Genomic DNA, 21,905 nt, shown 5'->3' on the forward strand with positions numbered 1-21,905 from the left:
TGACTTCAGTCCAGGGACTCACGAGGTAGCCTAGCTGGCGTTCGCAGGCCGAAGTCCCTTTCCATATTTTCTGTTTGTTTTCATTGTACCGAGACAGACATTATGTATTTTCTATTCGGACTTGTTTGTAGCACTCTTTAGTGGTTCGTGAGATAGCGACTCCAGTCTTGGGTAGAGAAATATTGAACTTCCGCGTTTTGGGTTTACAATTATTCATGTTCTAAAAGACTTCCGCTTTTATTTAAAAACTCGTTATTTTATTGTTGTTGTGTTGCTACCCGAAATTGTCTAAATGTTTGGCTTGCCTAGCTCCGACAGTAGGCGCCATCACGACTCCCGATGGTGGAAAATCCGGGTCGTGACACACACACACACACACATACACACACAGAGACACTTCACTGTAATACTATAACATATATATAACTTGTTATAGTATATGTTATTGTGTGTATATATATAACACACACACTTCGTGCTACTTTAACTACATATATAGCATGTTATAGTATATGCTATTGTATTCATTATTTGTATTATAACAGAGTTAATGAATTACATTCATTCATCACTAGGTTATAAGTCGATGAATCAATTATATATATATAACACGCTTCGTTGTACTACTTTAACTACATATATAGCATGTTAGAGTATATTTTAGTGTATTCATCCCTTGTATTACAAAAGAGTTAACAGATTACATTTATATTATTTAGATAGTAAATACAAAAGTGATTTTTAATTTTGATCAATGTTGACCTGAAAAGAGACCAACTTTGGTCGCTAATTATCCAGAATTAAAAAATAGCGACCAACGTTGGTCGCTAATTTTAAATAAGATTTATTTATATTTTAAATAATAATATAATTATTAAACGTTAGAACTGGGTCCCAAATTAGCGACCAAAGTTGGTCGCTACTTTCTTTCTCTTTCATAACCGACCAACTTTGGTCGCCAATTTTAAATATTATTTATTTATATTTTATAAATTTTAAATAATAATATAATTATTAAAACCTTATAACTGGGTCCCACATTAGCGACTAATTTCAATATTTCTTTGACCAAGCAAGTCTGACCAGCCCAGTCAACATGTTGACCACTTTACCGACCAAAAAGCGACCAACCTTGGTCGGTAAATTATTTAAAATCATTATTTAATAATTTTCTCCACATTAGCGACCAACGTTGATCGCTTTTTTTGACCAACCAATTTTGATCGTAAATTTTTGGTCGGATTCCCAGATTTCTAGTAGTGAATCCTAATGTACTCACCCAAATAGTATCTGTCTTACAAAAATTGAGCTCTACGTTTTCGTGCCCAACTTCATGATTAGCACGACTTTCCACTATAAAATCGATAGTCAAGTTCTGAGCAAAATTTGGGACGAGGGCAATGAAGAAATACCAATATTAGAAGCTGTGATTGCTTTGATACAAAATTTTAGAGCAGAAGGTGGAAATATATGACTAAAAAACTGGGATATGTTAAATACGTTTTAAATAGCAGTGTATAAATAAGGTGTGACGCGAAGTTTCTACGTAAAAAGGGGAAGTTTCTACATAAAAAGGGTGTAGATGAAGCTATCTGGTTGGAATTGGGTGTTCTTGGCCTACATGTTAAATTAATGGGCTGGTTATCTTTGAAAATTATACCTACTTGGTTTTGTGTATTCTTGTTGGATGAGTTCATGTCCCTGTGGTTTGGTTTCTAGAAAGGACATTAAGCTTAAAAGCGTTCGATTGAAAGTTCTTATCAACCTTGGCCCCTCTCTTGGACTTAATTTTCAACCGTTCAATTTCACTTCAATCTTTTCTAATAACCTGTTTGGCCAAGCTTCTAAAATCAGCTTATTTTGAGAAGTGCTTTTCTCAAAAGTACTTTTATAAAAAGTGATTTTGGTGAAAAGTGTTGGAAAAATATTGGTTGATTATGGAGAATAAAGGTTTAGCTTGAGGCGTGTCAAAGACACTGTCCTTAAGGATATTTCGCCCACACCGTGATGAATAAAATTTGGCGTATCCCCCAGGATTCAACAAGCTCTTCTAGTATAACTAGGAGCAGAAACAACAAAGATTGTATAAAACAAAAACCCAGCACAAAAGAAAAGAAGAAGTTTTTCATACACACTTTCAAATGAACAAGAAGATATATTTATATATATTCCAAAAGTTAATTGATCTGATGAACGTTAAAGCCATTAAGGCTTAACCAAAACGTCAAAGTCATTAAATGTATTAGATGCCAAAACGTAAAGCCATTGAAAGCTATCAATTGCATACCGTTAAAATTAAATTTGTAATTGAAAAATATTCCATCAGTTATATCTCTATCAAGACCAATTAATATTATATTAAAAATAATGAACCTAGACATGATTGTAAATATTCTTTTTGAGATATTAAAATATTTTTTCTTAACAATCCCCCATATAGCTCAAAAAGAATATTAAAAAATAGAATAAATAAAGAGTTTGCTGGGTTTTTGAGCATAATGCGTCGAATCTGGTGTCTCTTGGACTATGAACCAGACCTAGATAAATAAGATTAAACTTACAGAATAATTGGTGAAGTTTAAAACTTCTATGAACCAAGAATTCTTTTGTAAGTTTAGTGTCTTATCTATCACATTATACATACACACACTTTGTTGTTTGTCGCGGTTTTTGCGCTAATAGGCCATGCGCGCGCCTGGTTTTCATGAGTGCTCTAGAAATTTTTGCCATAAATTTCGTAGGAGCGACCCCACTCCACACTCATATAGGTCCATCCATCAAGTGTATTCTGCAGCACAATACACCACCTAAAATTAGGCTATGGATTAGATTAAGATCCATCAAGTGTATTCTGCAGCACAATACACTACCTAAAATTAGGCTATGGATTAGATTAAGAGTTTAATAACTCAACCTCACATTCCTTGCAGTCTTGCACTATGTACACATACACCATAGGAGGAGACATATTTTAATAGTGCACATTTGATCAACTAATGACTTGTTATTACCCATATAAACCTACTTCATGGGATCTCCAATCACATAAGTTGGGTTACCATCATAATTGATATAACTCAAATTGGCAAAAGTCCCATTCCCCTTGATGTTTCAGATATTAATTTTCTTTCCAAAAGGTTTAGTCAGAGGATCGACCAAATTCACTTATGACTTCACATAATCTATGGAAATAATTCCATCTCTCAGCAGCTGCTTTATCACATTATGTCTCAATCGGATATGTCTACTCTTCCCATTAAAGGATTTATTTTTGGCAATGGCTATTACAGCTTGGCAATCACAATGCATCGACACAGAAGGTGTCGGTTTAATTACTAGTGGAATACTTGCCAAAAGGTTCTTTAACCACTCGGCCTCATTGCCAGCCAATTCCAATTCCACAAACCCAGATTCCATGGTAGATCTAGCTATTATTATTTGTTTAGCTAATTTCCAGGCCCCAACACCCCCACCGAGGGTGAACACATAACTACTAGTGGATTTTGTCTCATCTGAATCAGAGATCCAGTTAGCATTACTGTATCCTTCTAGTACAGTGGGAAATCCACTATATTTAATACCATAGTTCATGGTACCTCTCAAATATTTCATTACTCTTACTAATTGTAACGACCCGACTGGTCGTTTTGAGCTTTTGCACATTGCTCGCCAGTTCTCGGGCATGACTTGCCCCGTGTGGTGTATTATGACTTATGTAAATCGTTGGTTTTGGTTTTCAGGGTAATCGAAATGAATTTGGAAGAATAGTTCCCAGTTTGAAGCTTGAAATTTGAAAGATTTGACCAATATTTGACTTGCTTGTATATGATCTCGGATCGGAATTTTTATGATTTGGTTAGCTCCGTTAGGTGATTTGGGACTTAGGAGCGTGATCGGAATGCATTTTGGAAGTCCGTGAAAGGTTTAGGCTTGAATTGGCAAAATTGAGATATTGGCGATTTCCGGTTGGTAGGCGAGATTTTGATATAAGGGTCGGAATGGAATTTCGAGAGTGGCAGAAGTTTCGTTGTGTCATTTGGGATGTGTGTGCAAAATTTCAGGTTATTCGGACGTGATTTGGTTGGGTTTTTGATCAAAAGCGGAATTCGAAAGTTTTAAGAAACATAGGCTTGAATCCGAGGTGTTTTGGTTGATTTGATGTTGTTTGAAATGTTTTGATGATTGGAACAAGTTCGAATAAGGTATTTGGTTATGTTTGTGCTTTTGGTTGAGGCCCGGGGGGCCTCGGGGTGATTTCGGGTGGTTAACGGAGAGTTTGAGGTGTTATTGCAGCTGCTGAGATTGCTGCTTCTAGTGTTTTCGCACTTGCGATTTGGGGACCACAGGCGCGGCGCCGCATATGCGAGAGAGGGGGCCGCAGAAGCGGCCAGAGGTATGTTTGGCTGTGACCGCAGAAACGGCTAGGATAACCGCATCTGCGATGTCGCAGATGCGGGCGTGGAACTGCAGATGCGGATGGCTGGGGCTTAAGTGATTTCCACAGAAGCAGAGGATTCGCCGCAAATGCGGTACCGCAGAAGCGGTGGAATGGTTGCAGATGCGAAAATCCCTGGCCAGAAGGTATATATTGTTTTCTTCGCGAAATTTTGCTAAGTTCATCATTTTGAAGACGGGAAAGAGACTAAGGCATAGAATTTCAAGAGGAATCAAAGGATATCCGTCGGGTAAGTCCCCTAAGCTTAATTACTTGGGTTTAAGACCATTTTTCCACTGTTTAATCATGGTTTTAGTGGGGATTAAGGAAGAAAATTGGGGATAAAGGCTTGAGTTTAAGAGGCCTTCAAATGGGGATTTGTGGGATCATTTGGACTCCGATTTCAGTGTTCTTGATGTGTATAGACTCGTGGGAAGATAAGGAATATATTACTGTAAGAATTTCTGAATTTTGAGACGTGGGCCCGGGGGTTGGGTTTTGGTAGTTTCGGGATTTGTGCCCTTTATTGATTTTTTTCGCTTGGGCTTTGTTCCCTTGGCATATTTTGACGTCCTCATTCTGATTTTGGCTAGATTCGACGCGCGTGGAGGACGATTCGAGAGGCAAAGGCGTCGCGATCTAGAGATTTAGCCGGTTCGAGGTGAGTAATGATTGTAAATGATGTTCTGAGGGTTTGAAACCCCGGATTCCACATCGTAGTGCTATATTGAGGTGCGGCACATGCTCGATGACGAGCGTGGGGTCGTGCACTATTGGGGATATTGACTTGGTCCGTCCCGATTGATGATTTTACTGCGTATTTGACTGAAATCTTTTTGCTATCATGATTATTTGGGCTGAATGCCATATTTGGGCTTCGTGCAAACTATTTGAACCTTTCGGGGATTTTTGTTGATATTTCCTCACTGTTTTGACTTTATACTTAAACTCAGTCATGTTATTTTCTACTATTTTCAAAACTCAGCCATGTTCACTCAGTTTTAATACTCAAATGATATTTAAATGATGTTTTGGGCTGAGAAACACTGTTTTACTGTTGCCCGAGAGGCTTATGTGATTTGACTGAGAAAGGCCGAGGGCCTGTGTTGTGAGGATATCTTTTGGGTCGGGCTGCACGCCGCAGCGGTGATACAGTGATTTTGATTATGAGGCCAAGGGCCTGAGATTGTACGCCACGAGGTGGCTTGATATTGATTATGAGGCCGAAGGCCTGAGATTGTACGCCACGAGGTGGCTTGATATTGATATAAGGCCGAGAGCCTGTTTATGATGCCACGAGATGGCTTGATATTGCGCTTGGGCCGTAAGGCGCCCCTCCAGGAGTCTGTATACCCCCAGTGAGCGCGGGTACCCATTGTGATATGAGATATAGCCCGAGAGGCTGATATTGTTTTATGTGATTGCCCGAGGGGCTGGTATTGATCTGAGATATTGCCCGGGAGCGAAGTTGTTGAGTTACAGCCCGAGGGGCGAACCTTTACGTGTTTATCTATTTATTTACCTGTCATTTACCTGTTTAATTGTGTAACTGTGCCCGAGGGGCAGATTCTCTATGCATATTTTGGATTCAATTGCTTAATTGTTGAAAAGCCATTTTTGAAGATATTTTAAACTGAGCTAAGATGCTTTAAGAGATTTCACAACTTCATTGTTTTCTTACTGGTTTTGTACTACTTCTATACAGCATGCTGATGCACTTTTCGTGATTTCTTATCACTCAGTCTTTATTTATGGTTATTACTGACTGAGTCGGAGTACTCACTTTACTCCCTGCACCTTGTGTGCAGATTCAGGTATTTTTTGAACCCGGTAGCAGGTATTGGTTGATCGGAGGCAGAGTCATCAGAGTTTAGCAAGGTAGCTGCCGGCGCTCGCAGCACTGCTTTTCTCCCTCTTTATTTTATTAGTCTGTACTTAGTACATTTTAGACTTTGTCAGTCGTATTTAGACCTTAGTAGATGCTCATGACTAGTGACACCCCGGTTTGGGCTGTGTTTGGGTTGTACTTCCGCAATGTTATGATATTATCTGCTACTTAATATTATTAAATCATGTTTTAGTTTGTTTTATTGTTGTTTAGCTGTTTAACTTCGAATTGGAAATGTGTCGGCTGGCTTTGTCTTCACAAGAGGTGCCATCACGACCGTGTCTGGGTTTCGGGTCGTGACAAGTTGGTATCAAAGCCTAGGTTACATAGGTCTCACAAGTCATGAGCAGGTTTAGTAGAGTCTCGCGGATCGGTATGGAGACGTCTGTATTTATCCTCAAGAGGCTGCAGAACCTTTAGGAAAATTCTATATTTTTGAAATTCTTATCGTGCGTCCTTGATTCAGTTGGAAACATAACTCTTTGAAGTCCTTCCACGTATTCGTATGCGCGAACGAGTGCTCAGTGTCAGATGTGCATTGATGGCTTGTGATCCCCTGATTGAGGGGCGAGATGTGATCTCTATATGCTGATGTTGGGCCAGTCTGGAGGACTCGAGGCCAGACTTTTTTTGCCTATAGCTTGACCACCGAGGTGCTGATTGTGTGAGCACGTGTTTCTTGATCTACATGTTCTGTTGTGTCCCTATTAAGGGGAGTAATGACTGGATAGTTACGTGATGAGGGTGATGTGACTGCGAGATGTATTCGTATGATTTGGAAACGATGAGAAGGGTCTGCTGGAGGATAGAAGAACTATTAGATGTCTGATTTTTATCTTGATTTGAGGTGTGGCCCCGAGTTATGGGTGTGTGATGAATCCTTTCATGTTTTCTAGTTGCGGTATGAGTTCAGACTCAGGAAGATTAAGTGACTGCGCGATGAATATGACGGTGGAAGGTATACAGAAATGCCAGTTTGAGGCAAAGCAGGTGGGTTATCTCCTGCGGAACGTTCTGAGTTTGTTCGATCCTTATGTTGTCTGTTAGAAGATCTCAATTTCAAGTGAAAGATATACGTTGTAATTTGAATCTGGGTCGCTTAAGGGAATGGGTTTAATTGTTACGAGAGTAAATGCGAGAGTTGCAGAAGATATGAAGTACCGGATGGTCTGTGTTCCACGAGCTTATGAAGGATTGAGTTAATCTCACTGTGGTATTATGGCAGCAATTAAGTATATGCTTTATGGGCTATTGTGTGTGTTTTGATATATGGCTTCGAGCCAAGTGGGGGAGTTTGCTATGGATTAGCTGATTGCACGGTTATGTGCTATGTTGGTTCCAGTTTGAGGCATGCTGGTGAATCAATTATGGTTTGCGGGGATTGAACCCGAGGATGGCTCGTGTAAAGGAAGAATTTTCGACTAAGGCAAGGTTACATTCTGTGGTGTCTGAAGTGCTAATGGGGCGCAGGTTGTTTGGTTCTTTTGATCGGACTAATTGCAGTTTGGGTAGAGTGGATGACTCTAGAGAATGGTTCTAATGTGTTCTAATATTTTCATGCAATAATTGGAGACTTTCAAGTTGTACTTGTGGCTGGAAACTGAGGTTTTGCATTTGGAAGGTGTCAAGACTAGTAGTATTTCTATATCATTATGGGGTTCTACGTAGTAGTATTAGGAAGGTAAAGGTAATGGCCTTGGATTCGCAGGAAAGTCCTTTCAGGGTAGGTAGTTTGAATGTGGTGCTTGTGGGAATACTTAAGAGAGAATTCAGCAACTTATAAGCGTTAGACGGTGTGGTTTTATGCTTGGGTCTTGTGTGGTAAGTCTGGGTTGAGGAATTGTGGTGCTACAGCAAGAAGGAGTATCAAGTCGAAGGTAATCCGAAGGAAACTCGAATAGATGAGATAGCTTGGTAGTAGGACGAATCGGTATGGTAAGGATATGATTAGTTCTTTGGGTACTTATGAGGTAACGAGTTTATACAGATATTTCGCGACAATGCTCTTGGGTCTTAATGGCCTGCGTAGCCTGGTTGAGTCAGAAGGATTCAGTCCTGACGGTTTAGTTTTGTGCAAGTGGAATATAGAGAGTTCTTGATGGTTTTTTTACCACGTTTAGAGATGTATATTTTTGGCGAGCATGAGGAGCATGGGATGTACAGTGATTTTCTCCTAGATGGGATAAAATGAAAAGTTCTTGGCTAGTTGAGTACGTGGATATTTGTGGCTCGTAAGGGAGATGAAGTTCTCATGTTATTCTAGGACGTATGGTATATGCGATATGTTGTGAAGGATTGAGATTTGCGTGTGTAAGGTTACGGTTCAGTTCTGAACAGAAGGTTATAAAATCCTTAGGCAGCACAGGCAGTTTCAGATAATTAGAGAAGTGAGCTTCAGATGATTAGGGGGATGATCTTCAGATGATTAAGGGAATGGTATTGCTAGTTGGAGGTAAATTGACGAGGGTATATGTTTCAGAAAAAGGCATTGTGATTAAGTTGAGGGTACTTCGGTAGTATTGCGGCACTTTCTTGTTAGATCGACTGTTGATATCCGAGTTTGCTTGGAGGCACAGAAGAATGTTTGAGTATCTCTCGTGGAATGATTGGATATTATAGGTGTGGTATGTATTCGGACGGTGGAATTGGGATCAGGTATGGTGATTCGTGTGCTATATGGAGTTGGAGACTGGGAGTTATCGTATTCAGGCTATGTTGTAGTTACGGGTCGTGTGTATCGGTACTGTGTAGTGACTATCGGGGTTGGAGACTTGAGTGGATCTTTTGCTGCTTGGTAGGTTAGATCTTGGATGTAATATTGGGTATAGACTGGTTGTCTTCGTGTTGTGTTATTCTGGACTACTGCGCTAAGGCGGAAATGTTGGCTATGCCGGGAATGCCACGGATTGAGTGGCGAGGTTCGATAGATTATGTTCTTGGTAGAGTGGTTTCATGTTTCGAAGACCCAGCGGAGGGCTAGGAAGGATTGTCTTCCTTATTTGGGCCCTCATGATGGATGTCAGTGCAAAGGCTCCTTATATTGATTCAGTTCCGGTGGTGAGGGACTTTTCGGATGTGTTTTCTTGTGGTCGGGCATGTCGCCAGGCAAGGTTGTTGATTTCGATATTGATTTGATCCCGAGCACCGTATCGTATAGCACCGGCAGAGTTAAAGGAGTTGAAGGAGCAGCTTCAGGATTTCCTTAATAAGGAGTTCGTTGGCGGGCCAATGTGGATGCGTGTTCTAACTTGAGTCGGCTTGGTTGGCTCCGAATTGTACTGTTGAGGGATGTGTTGATTCGATTGTTATTGAGCTTATTAGTAATCTAGGGAGATCTATGAGTTACCTTTCTGTGTTGCGAGGTGTTATGATTTGTGGGTTATAGGCACATATGGTGCAGTTTTATTTGGGTTTCATAGTGGGAGTCGAGCGAGAAGAGTAATTGGGTGTTGCTCGGTGGATGGCGTATCGGCTATGTCCTTTCGGGTTGTGTGGTGTATGTTATTTGCTTCACCATGGTTATGATGATTTGCTTTGGTTCTAGACATCAATTGCGTGTGGTCGTCAATTTCGAGCAGAGTGACTTGAGGTGTATCATGTGGAGCAGTGTTTGGATAGGATCGCGCATCGCATCGAAGTTATGTGGGGGTATGACTTTTCGGGTTAGATTCGTGTGTTCTATTACTATGATGTGAGACGGGTTCTCAGCCTTATGTTGTGGTGGTACTAGTGAGCTTGTAGTACAGCTCTTTCATTTGAGTCACTTTCACGATTTGAGTATGTTCAGATTGTTTCTTATTGGTGCACGGATTGTGCAAGTTATGGCTTTAGATTGTATTGATGTGTCATGTTACCGGAGTAGTGGTGTTGGATTAGATGAGATCGTCGGGATCTCAAATGAGTACAAAATGATTCGATTTCAGCATGTTGGAAGGATAACATCGAGGCTTGGCTCAGAAATTTGCTATGATCTTTGCCAAAGGAGAAGTGGCTTCATGAATGGTTGATCTGAGAAATAGTTATGGTTTATTGCGTGTTTCATTTATCATTGGCAGTGCATGAAAGTGTTGGAATGAGACCTTAGTTAATAAGAGGTTTTCTATTGGTATTCGATTGTTGTGTGCAGCTGCTGTGATTAGAAGTTATCGCTGCAAGTGTTTGAGTTATGTGGTAAATCATGTAATTGCACCTGAGGTTGCAGGTATGGGTTATTACAGCTTGTTCGGGCTTATTCGCAGCATAAATGTGAGATTCTGATCGCATTGAGGATTTCAGTAGTGGAAATGTGGTTCTATGGTTTATGTGCTAGATTGGAATGTGGAATTTCAGTTCACATATGTTGTCGGACCTATATGAGATAGGGTGACGTGGGGTCACCCCCGGGTATATGCATAGTAAGGCTATTCAGCAAGTGGTTGGCTTTTGGAACAACTCTGGGCACGTTCGAGGACGAACGTATGTTTAAGTTGGGGAGGATGTAACGACCCGACCGGTCGTTTCGAGCTTTTTCACATTGCTTGCCAGTTCTCGGGCATGACTTGTCCCGTGTGGTGTAATATGACTTATGTAAATCGTTGGTTTTGGTTTTCAGGGTAATCAGAATGAATTTGGAAGAACAGTTCCCAGTTTGAAGCTTGAAATTTGAAAGGTTTGACCAATATTTGACTTGCTTGTATATGATCTCGGATCGAAATTTTTATGATTTGGTTAGCTCCGTTAGGTGATTTGGGACTTAGGAGCATGATCGGAATGCATTTTGGAAGTCCGTGGAAGGTTTAGGCTTGAATTGGCGAAATTGAGATTTTGGTGATTTTTGGTTGGTAGGCGAGATTTTGATATAAGGGTCGGAATGGAATTCTGAGAGTGGCAGTAGTTTTGTTGTGTTTTGGGATGTGTGTGCAAAATATCAGGTTATTCGAGCGTGGTTTGGTTGGGTTTTTGATCAAAAGCGGAATTCGGAAGTTTTTAGAAACTGAGGCTTGAATCCGAGGTGTTATGGTTGATTTGATGTTGTTTGAAGTGTTTTGATGATTGGAACAAGTTCGAATAAGGTATTAGGTTATGTTTGTGCTTTTGGTTGAGGTCCCGGGGGCCTCGGGGTGATTTCGGGTGGTTAACGGAGAGTTTGAGGTGTTATTGCAGCTGTTGAGATTGCTGCTTCTAGTGTTTTCGCACATGCGGTTTGGGGACCACAGGCGCGGCGCCGCATATGCGAGAGAGGGGGACGCAGAAGCGGCCAGAGGTATGTTTGGCTGGGACCGCAGAAACGGCTAGGATAACCGCATCTGTGATGTCGTAGATGCGGGTGTGGAACCGCAGATGTGGATGGCTGGGGCGTAAGTGATTTCCACAGAAGCGGAGGATTAACCGCAAATGCGGTACCGCAGAAGCGGTGGAATGGTCGCAAATGCGAAAATCCCTGGCTAGAAGGTATATATTGTTTTCTTCGCGAAATTTTGCTAAGTTCGTCATTTTGAAGATGGGAAAAGAGGCTAAGGCATAGAATTTCAAGAGGAATCAAAGGATATCCGTCGGGTAAGTCCCCTAAGCTTAATTACTTGGGTTTAAGACCATTTTTCCACTGTTTAATCATGGTTTTAGTGGGGATTAAGGAAGAAAATTAGGGATTAGGGCTTGAGTTTAAGAGGCCTTTAAATGGGAATTTGTGGGATCATTTGGACTCCGATTTCAGTGTTCTTGATATGTGTAGACTCGTGGGAAGATAAGGAATCTATTGGTGTAAGAATTTCTGAATTTCGAGAGGTGGGCCCGGGGGTCGGGTTTTGGTAATTTCGGGATTTTTGCCCTTTATTAATTGCTTTCGCTTGGGCTTTGTTCCCTTGGCATATTTCGACGTCCTCGTTCTTATTTTTGTTAGATTCGACGTGTGTGGAGGCCGATTCGAGGGGCAAAAGCGTCGCGAGCTAGAAATTTAGCCGGTTCGAGGTGAGTAGTGATTGTAAATGATGTTCTAAGGGTTTGAAACCCCGGATTGCACATCGTAGTGCTATATTGAGGTGAGGCACACGCTCGATGACGAGCGTGGGGTCGTGCACTATTGGGGATTGTGACTTGGTCTGTCCCGATTGATGATTTTACCGCGTATTTGACTGAAATCTATTTGCTATCATGATTATTTGGGTTGAATGCCATATTTGGGCTTCGTGCCAACTATTTGAACCCTTCGGAAATTTTTGTTGATATTTCCTCACTGTTTTGACTTTATACTTGAACTCAGTCATGTTATTTTCCACTATTTTCAAAACTCAGCCATGTTCATGTGACGACCCAAAGGGTCATCACCCGTTTCCTCATTCATTCCGCGCTTCCGAGGCCTTGAAAACCTCATTTTTTACTTGCCTCGATTTGTGTGCGTAGTCCGGGCGCGTAGCAGGAAAGATTATATGTTAAATTCTGTGAAAATTTTCAAAATGTGGCTTTAAAATGATTAAAGTTGACTTCGGTCAACATTTTTGGTAAACGGACCCGGACCCGGACCCGGACCCGTGATTTGACAGTCCCGGAGGGTCCGTAGAAAAATATGGGACTCGCGCATGTGCCCGGAGTCGAAATCCGAGGTCTAGAGGCCAAGAAAAGAATTTTTCTGTGAAATTGTTTTTCTGAAATTATTAAGGAAAATGGAAATGAAAATTGATTAAAAGACTATGGTATCGGGCTCATATTTTGGTTCCGACGACCGGAACAAGTCTTATATATGTGTTAAGCGCTTTCTGTTAAGTTTGGTCGAAATCGGACATCATTTGACGCGTTTCGGACCTAAATATCTAAAAATTGAAGTTTATGAAGTTAGGATGAAAAATGATGATTTTGAGGTTTGATTCATTGATTTTGATGTTACTTTGGCGATTTGATAGCACGGTTAAGTTCCTAGGATGTTGTTGAGTTAGTGTGTGTGATTGGTTAGGAGCCCCGAGGGCTCGGGAGTGTTTTCGGAGGTGTTCGGGGTGGTTTTGGACTTAGGATGATATCAGATTTTCTGCTATTTTTGCACAGGCATTCCCTTCTTCGCGATCGAGTCCTTCAGCACGCGTTCGCGATGCTTCCAGGTTCCCTTCTTCGCGTTCGCATCACAACTCACGCGATCGCGTAAGCCAATTTCAGGACCCCCAGTAATTCCTTCATCGCGTTCGCGTATGTACCTACGCGTTCGCGTAGAGTAAACTCAGGACCCCAGATTTTTCCTTCTACGCGTTCGCGTTTCCTCCCACGCGATCGCGATGCATACCCAGCTTACCCTTCGCGAACGCGGCCCCTTTCCTGCGAACGCGAAGGGCATTTTTTCCCAGTGATTTTAATGTTCAAAAAAACAGAATAGTTACGGGATTCACTCCATTTTTCCACACGAACCCTTTTTCCTCACACCCCATAGACGAATTTTGAAGAGCTCTCCCTCCATAACTTCATAGGTAAGTGTTCCTAACCTCGTCTTCTCTTAATTTCTTCAACTAATCACTAATTTCTAAGCCTAAAAACATGAAATCAAAGTAGAAATTAAGGGTTTTGGGTAGAGTTAGGGTTTGGAGAATTTTGGGTGATTCAACCTCAATTTGGGGTCGAATCTTAAAACAAATTGCATATTTGAACTCGTGGGGTTATGGGTGATTGGGTTTTGGTCCGAGCCTCGTGTTTGGACCATGTGGGCCCAGTGTCGAATTTTGGTATTTTTGGAAGAATGCTAGGAAATTCATATCTAGGCTATGGGATGTTGCCATTGAGTCTTTATTGATATTATTGAATTAATTATGCCTAGATATCATTGTTTCGGAGTCGGATTGTAGAGGAAAGGCGGTATTTGAGGATTGATTACTATTCTTTGGACCGAGGTAAGTGTTTGATCTATCTTTGGCTTGAGGGAATAGGATTAGAGTATTATTTGCTAATTGCTAAATGTTGAGTACGGTGTATAGGCATGGTGACGAGTATCTATACACCGATGTCTAGCATGACCATGAGTCCTTATTTGTGCTTATTTGGGATTCCGTAGTGACTCTTCCTTGTTAATTGATGGTTTCTATATGATATGAAGAGAATCAGAAGGAAATATGATTTGTAAACTCCTTGGAGCGTTGGCTCGATTTTTGACTTGATTATAAAGTAAGAAATGAACGTAATAGAAAGAGATGTGATTATTCCCTTGCCAGGATGTTTTGAGTATATTGATTATCTCCCTTGCCGGGATTTAGCTGTTTTGCTTTGTTCTCCCTTGCCGGGATTTAACTGTTTTGCTTTGTTCTCCCTTGCCGGGATATTTAATGTTGTTTGTCTATCCCCTCGCCCCGTTTGGTTGTGATTTTTGTTTGGGTAAGAAGAGTGACTCGCGCTCTGGAGAGCAGTTAGGCACGAGTTTTGATTATATTTGCACGAGAACATCGTTCCATCCTCAGACGGCCAGTCCGAGAGGACTATTCAGATATTGGAAGATATGCTCCGAGCTTGTGTCATTGATTTTGGAGGCTCGTGGGACCAGTTTTTGCCTTTAGCAGAGTTCGCCCACAACAACAGCTACCAGTCCAGCATTCAGATGGCTCCATATGAGGCGTTGTATGGTAGGCGATGTCGGTCTCCAGTCGGATGGTTTGAGCCGGGAGAGGCTCGGTTATTGGGTACAAATTTAGTTCAGGAGGCCTTGGATAGGATCAAGATCATTCAGGACGGGCTTCATTCGGCTCAGTCGCGGCAAAAGAGTTATGCGGATCGTACGGTTCGAGATGTAGCTTTCTTGGTTGGTGAGCGGGTCTTGCTCCGAGTGTCGCCTATGAAGGGCGTGATGAGATTTGGGAAGAAGGGCAAGCTTAGCCCTAGGTTCATTGGCCCATTTGAGATTCTCGATCATGTGGGAGAGATGGCTTACAGACTTGCCATGCCGGCCAGCTTGTCAGCCGTGCATCCAGTGTTTCATGTGTCCATGCTTCGGAGGTATCACAGCGATCCAGCCCACGTGTTAGATTATAGCACTGTCCAGTTGGACAAGGATCTGTCTTACGAGGAAGAGCCGGTAGCTATTATAGACCGGCAGGTTCGACAGTTGAGGTCGAAGAGTTTTCCTTCAGTGCGTGTCCAGTGGAGAGGTCAGCCTCCTGAGGCATCGACCTGGGAGTCCGAGTCTGATATGCGGAGCCGTTATCCTCATCTATTTCCCGACTCAGGTACTTCTTTCTTTTGTCCGTTCGAGGACGAACGGTTGTTTTAGAGGTGGAGGATGTGACGACCCAAAGGGTCATCACCCGTTTCCTCATTCATTCCGCGCTTCCGAGGCCTTGAAAACCTTATTTTTTACTTGCCTTGTGTGCGCAGTCCGGGCGCGTAGCCGGAAAGATTATATGTTAAATTCTGTGTAAAATTTCAAAATGTGGCTTTAAAATGATTAAAGTTGACTTCGGTCAACATTTTTGGTAAACGGACCCGGACCCGGACCCGTGATTTGACAGTCCCGGAGGGTCCATAGAAAAATATGGGACTCGCGCATGTGCCCGGAGTCGAAATCCGAGGTCTAGAGCCCGAGAAAAGAATTTTTCTGTGAAATTGTTTTTCTGAAATTATTAAGGAAAATAGAAATGAAAATTGATTAAAAGACTATGGTATCGGGCTCATATTTTGGTTCCGACAATCGGAACAAGTCTTATATATGTGTTAAGCGCTTTCTGTTAAGTTTGGTCGAAATCGGACATCATTTGACGCATTTCGGACCTAAATATCTAAAAATTGAAGTTTATGAAGTTAGGATGAAAAATGATGATTTTGAGGTTTGATTCATTGATTTTGATGTTACTTTGGCGATTTGATAGCACGGTTAAGTTCCTAGGATGTTATTGAGTTAGTGTGTGTGATTGGTTAGGAGCCCCGAGGGCTCGGGAGTGTTTTCGGAGGTGTTCGGGGTGGTTTTGGACTTAGGATGATATCAGATTTTCTGCAATTTTTGCACAGGCATTCCCTTCTTCGCGATCGCGTCCTTCAGCACGCGTTCGCGATGCTTCCAGGTTCCCTTCTTCGCGTTCGCATCACAACTCACGCGATCGCGTAAGCCAATTTCAGGACCCCCAGTAATTCCTTCATCGCGTTCGCGTATGTACCTACGCGTTCGCGTAGAGTAAACTCAGGACCCCAGATTTTTCCTTCTACGCGTTCGCGTTTCCTCCCACGCGATCGCGATGCATACCCAGCTTACCCTTCGCGAACGCGGCCCCTTTCCCGCGAACGCGAAGGGCATTTTTTCCCAGTGATTTTAATGTTCAAAAAAACAGAATAGTTACGGGATTCACTCCATTTTTCCACACGAACCCTTCTTCCTCACACCCCATAGACGAATTTTGAAGAGCTCTCCCTCCATAACTTCATAGGTAAGTGTTCCTAACCTCGTCTTCTCTTAATTTCTTCAACTAATCACTAATTTCTAAGCCTAAAAACATGAAATCAAAGTAGAAATTAAGGGTTTTGGGTAGAGTTAGGGTTTGGAGAATTTTGGGTGATTCAACCTCAATTTGGGGTCGAATCTTAAAACAAATTGCATATTTGAACTCGTGGGGTTATGGGTGATTGGGTTTTGGTCCGAGCCTCGTGTTTGGACCATGTGGGCCCGGTGTCCGGTGTACGTTAAGTTTTGGTATTTTTGGAAGAATGCTAGGAAATTCATATCTAGGCTATGGGATGTTGCCATTGAGTCTTTATTGATATTATTGAATTAATTATGCCTAGATATCATTGTTTCGGAGTCGGATTATAGGGGAAAGGCGGTATTTGAGGATTGATTGCTATTCTTTGGACCGAGGTAAGTGTTTGATCTAACTTTGGCTTGAGGGAATAGGATTAGAGTATTATTTGCTAATTGCTAAATGTTGAGTACGGTGTATAGGCATGGTGACGAGTATCTATACACCGGTGTCTAGCATGACCGTGAGTCCTTATTTGTGCTTATTTGGGATTCGGTAGTGACTCTTCCTTGTTAATTGATGGTTTCTATATGATATGAAGAGAATGAGAAGGAAATATGATTTGTAAACTCCTTGGAGCGTTGGCTCGATTTTTGACTTGATTATAAAGTAAGAAATGAACGTAATAGAAAGAGATGTGATTATTCCCTTGCCGGGATGTTTTGAGTATATTGATTATCTCCCTTGCCGGGATTTAGCTGTTTTGCTTTGTTCTCCCTTGCCGGGATTTAACTGTTTTGCTTTGTTCTCCCTTGCCGGGATATTTAATGTTGTTTGTCTATCCCCTCGCCCCGTTTGGTTGTGATTGTTGTTTGGGTGAGGAAGAGTGATTAGGCACGAAGGGTCATTCCGTGCCATGTTTTGATTATATTTACACGAAGGAACATTCCGTGCCATGTTTTGATTATATTTGCACGAAGGAACATTCCGTGCCATGTTTTGACTATATTTGCACGAAGGAACATTTCGTGCCATGTTTTGATTATATTTGCATGAAGGAACATTCCGTGCCATGTTTTGATTATATTTGCACGAAGGAACATTCCGTGCCATGTTTTGATTATATTTGCACGAAGGAACATTCTGTGCCATGTTTTGATTATATTTGCACGAAGGAACATTCCGTGCCATGTTTTGATTATNNNNTACTCCCTCTGTTCCAGTTTATGTGAACCTATTTCCTTTTTGGTCCGTTCCAAAAAGAATGAACCCTTTCTAAATTTGGAAACAATTTAGCTTAAACTTACAATTCTACCCTCAATGAGAAGCTTTTATAACCACACAAATACTCTGTGCCCCTTTTTAACTTGTTTAGGACCACAAATTCCAAAAGTCTTCATTTTTTCTTAAACTCCGTGCCCAGTCAAATAGGTTCACATAAATTGAAACAGAGGGAGTAATTATTATAACTTATGATTATGTGCTTATCATAAAATAAATTATATTTATCATAAAAATTATCTTATCTAAGCACAATTGTATTTAAAATAAAATGAAAAATATAATATTTTGTATTTGAATCGATCTGGAATCTAAAATTTTGAAGAAATTACGCCCTTATTAGTGTAAACAGTTCTAAGGTTATTTAAATCATTTTAACAGAAAAAGAGCTTATCAGCACTTTTTTATCAATACTGCAACAACTTATTATCAATTTCAGCACTTGTACCCGAACACGTAACTGCTTATTTATTTATTAAATCAGTTTCAACACTTAAAAGTGCTTTTTAACACCTAATGCTTATCGGCTACTTAATATCAGCTAATCCAAACGGGCTCTAATAAGGGTCTCTTAAGAAAAAACAATGCAGAGAACGAGAAGCATTTATAAGCTTCCTAAACCATAAACAGTGTGTTCATAGCAATTCTCTAAAAANTGACCTTGTATTCTAAACTGCTACAGCCCCTACAGCATGCTCCCCTTCCTCTTGACTTGTTAAATTTCTGTATTCTCTTCTATTGCGAATATATATATATATATATATATATATATATATATATATATATATATATATATATTTGAACTGCACAGGTTTGTTTGGTAGTCCGGTCTAGCCTCGTCACTACTTCGCCGGGGTTAGGCCAGGCACTTACCAGCACATGGGGTCGGTTATGCTGATACTACACTCTGTGCATCTTTTGCACAGATCCAGGTGTTGGAGCAGCATTTGAGTAGTAGTCGGTTGTGCTGATACTACACTCTGTGCATCTTTTGCACAGATCCAGGTGTTGGAGCAGCATTTGAGTAGCAGTAGCATTCTGGGAGCGAGTTTCCAGTCCAGGGACATTCGAGGTAGCCTTGTTGACGTCCGCAAGCCCGGAGTCCTTTCTATTTTATTCAGTTTGTTATCGTTGCACCGTAGCAGACAGTTTTATGTTTCATTCAAACCTTGTATTTAGTATTCTCTAGACGTTCGTGAGTATTGTGACACCAGTCTTGGGTAGAGGATTGTTAAACTTCCGCGTTTCTTTTAGTAAATTTTATTTGAGACTTCCGCTTTATTGTTAAACGCTTCATTATTGTTAATACTGTTGATGTTCGCTAAAAGAGGTAATTGATGATTGGCTTGCCTAGCTACTATTAGTAGGCGCCATCACGACTTCCGAGGGTGGAAAAATCCGGGTCGTGACAGTTCACTCAGTTTTAATACTCAAATGATATTTAAATGATGTTTTGGGCTGAGAAATACTGTTTTACTGTTGCCCGAGAGGCTTATGTGATTTTGACTGAGAAAGGCCGAGGGCCTGTGTTGTGAGGATATCTTTTGGGTCGAGTTGCACGCCGCAGCAGTGATACACTGATTTTGATTATGAGGCCGAGGGCCTGAGATTGTACGCCACGAGGTGGCTTGATATTGATTATGAGGCCGAGGGCCTGAGATTGTACGCCACGAGGTGGCTTGATATTGATATGAGGCCGAGATCTTGTTTATGATGCCACGAGATGGCTTGATATTGCGCTTGGGCCGTAAGGGGCCCCTCCTGGAGTCTGCACACCCCCAGTGAGCGCGGGTACCCATTGGGATATGAGATATATCCCGAGGGGCTGGTATTGTTTTATATGATTGCCCGAGGGGCTGGTATTGATCTGAGATATTGCCCGAGGGGCGAAGTTGTTGAGTTATAGCCCGAGGGGCAAACCTTTATGTGTTTATCTATTTATTTACCTGTCATTTACCTGTTTAATTGTGTAACTGTGCCCGAGGGGCGGATTCTCTATGCTTATCTGATCTAGTTGTTTTGCATTCAATTGCTTAACTGTTGAAAAGCCATTTTTGAAGAAGTTTTAAACTGAGCTAAGATGCTTTAAGAGATTTCACAGCTTCATTGTTTCCTCACTGGTTTTGTACTACTTCTATACAGTATGCTGATGCACTTTTCGTGATTTCTTATCACTCAGTCTTTATTTATGGTTATTACTCACTGAGTCGGAGTACTCACTTTACTCCCTGCACCTTGTGTGCAGATTCAGGTATTTTCTGAACCCGGTAGCGGGTATTGGTTGATCGGAGGCAGAGTCATCGGAGTTTAGCAAGGTAGCCGCAGGCGCTCGCAGCACTGCTTTTCTCCCTCTTTATTCTATACATTTCAGACTTTGTCAGTCGTATTTATACCTTAGTAGATGCTCACGAGAGGCGCCATCACGATCGGGTATGGTTTTAGGATCGTGACACTAATTCATTCCAATGATCATGACTCGGGTTTAGAGTATATCTACTCAATCTACACACAGCATATGCAATATCAGGTCTAGTAAAATTCATCAAATGCATTAGACTACCAATAACTTGAGCATATTTATTTTGATCTATAGCATTCCCCTTATTCTTTTTTAATTGACTACTAGCATCATAAGGTGTGCTTACAGGTACCGCATCAAAATTACAAATTTTTTTAAGAATTCTTTCAACATAATGTTCTTGAGTCAACATCAAACTATTGCCATCTCTTATAATTTTCATGCCTAAAATAACACTAGCTTCTCTCATGTATTTCATCTCAAAATTAGAAGACAAGAAAAATTTGGTTTTATGTACCAAATCAAGGCTAGAACTAAAAATAAGCATGTCATCCACGTAAAGGCAAATAGTAACACATGTACCATCTACACATTTTGTATAAACACATTTATCTACTTCAACTGATGAACAACCATCATTAATCAATACTTGATCAATATTTTCATGCCACTGTTTAGGTGGTTGCTTTAGACCATATAAAGATTTTAGCAATTTACATACTTTATTTTCTTGGTCAGACGCTATACGACCCTCAGGTTGCTCCATGTAAATTTCCTCTTCCAAATCACCATTTAAAAAAGCAGTTTTAACATCCATTTGGTGAATAAAAAGTTTATAAATAGAAGCCAAGGCAAGTAAAACACGAATTGAGGAAATTCTAGTTACAGGAGCATAAGTATCAAAATAATCAATATTTTGCTTTTGAATGAAACCTTTTGCAACAAGTCTAGCTTTGTATTTATCAATGGAGACATTCGGATTGAGTTTCTTCTTAAAATCCCATTTACAACAAATGGGTTTAGCTCCCGGAGGTAAATCAACTAAAATCCAAGTTTTATTTTGTAAAATTTAATTTAATTCTACCTCAATAGCTTCTTTCCGAAATGATGCATCAAGCGAAGAAATAGCTTCGGTATATGTTAAAGGATCATTATCCACAAGATAAGTATAAAAATTATTACCAAAAGATTTTTCTTTCCTTGGTCTTTTGCTTCTTCTTAAATCTTCACTTTCAAAATCATTTTGAATAATTGGAACATGCGAAATATTATCACTTGAATAATAGGAGCATCAGAAATTATCTCAAATTCTAAAGGAAAATTATTTTCAAAAACTTCAGCATTTGTTGTTTCAACGATAGTATTGTTTTCAAGTACATCACTTTTGACTACTAAAAATCTGTATGCTACACTGTTTTCAGCATACCCAATAAATATACAATCAGATGTTTTAGATCCTATTTTTCTTTTCTTAGGATCAGGCAACATAACTTTGGCAAGGCACCCCCACACTTTCAAATATTTTAAATTAGGTGGATAGCCCTTCCACAACTTATAAGGAGTTTTACCCGTTTTCTTATAGGGAATTCTATTTTGTAAATGACAAGCAGATAA

Source organism: Nicotiana attenuata, chromosome 3 (genome assembly GCF_001879085.1).
Source record: "Nicotiana attenuata strain UT chromosome 3, NIATTr2, whole genome shotgun sequence".
In the NCBI taxonomy this organism is placed as follows: domain Eukaryota; kingdom Viridiplantae; phylum Streptophyta; class Magnoliopsida; order Solanales; family Solanaceae; genus Nicotiana; species Nicotiana attenuata.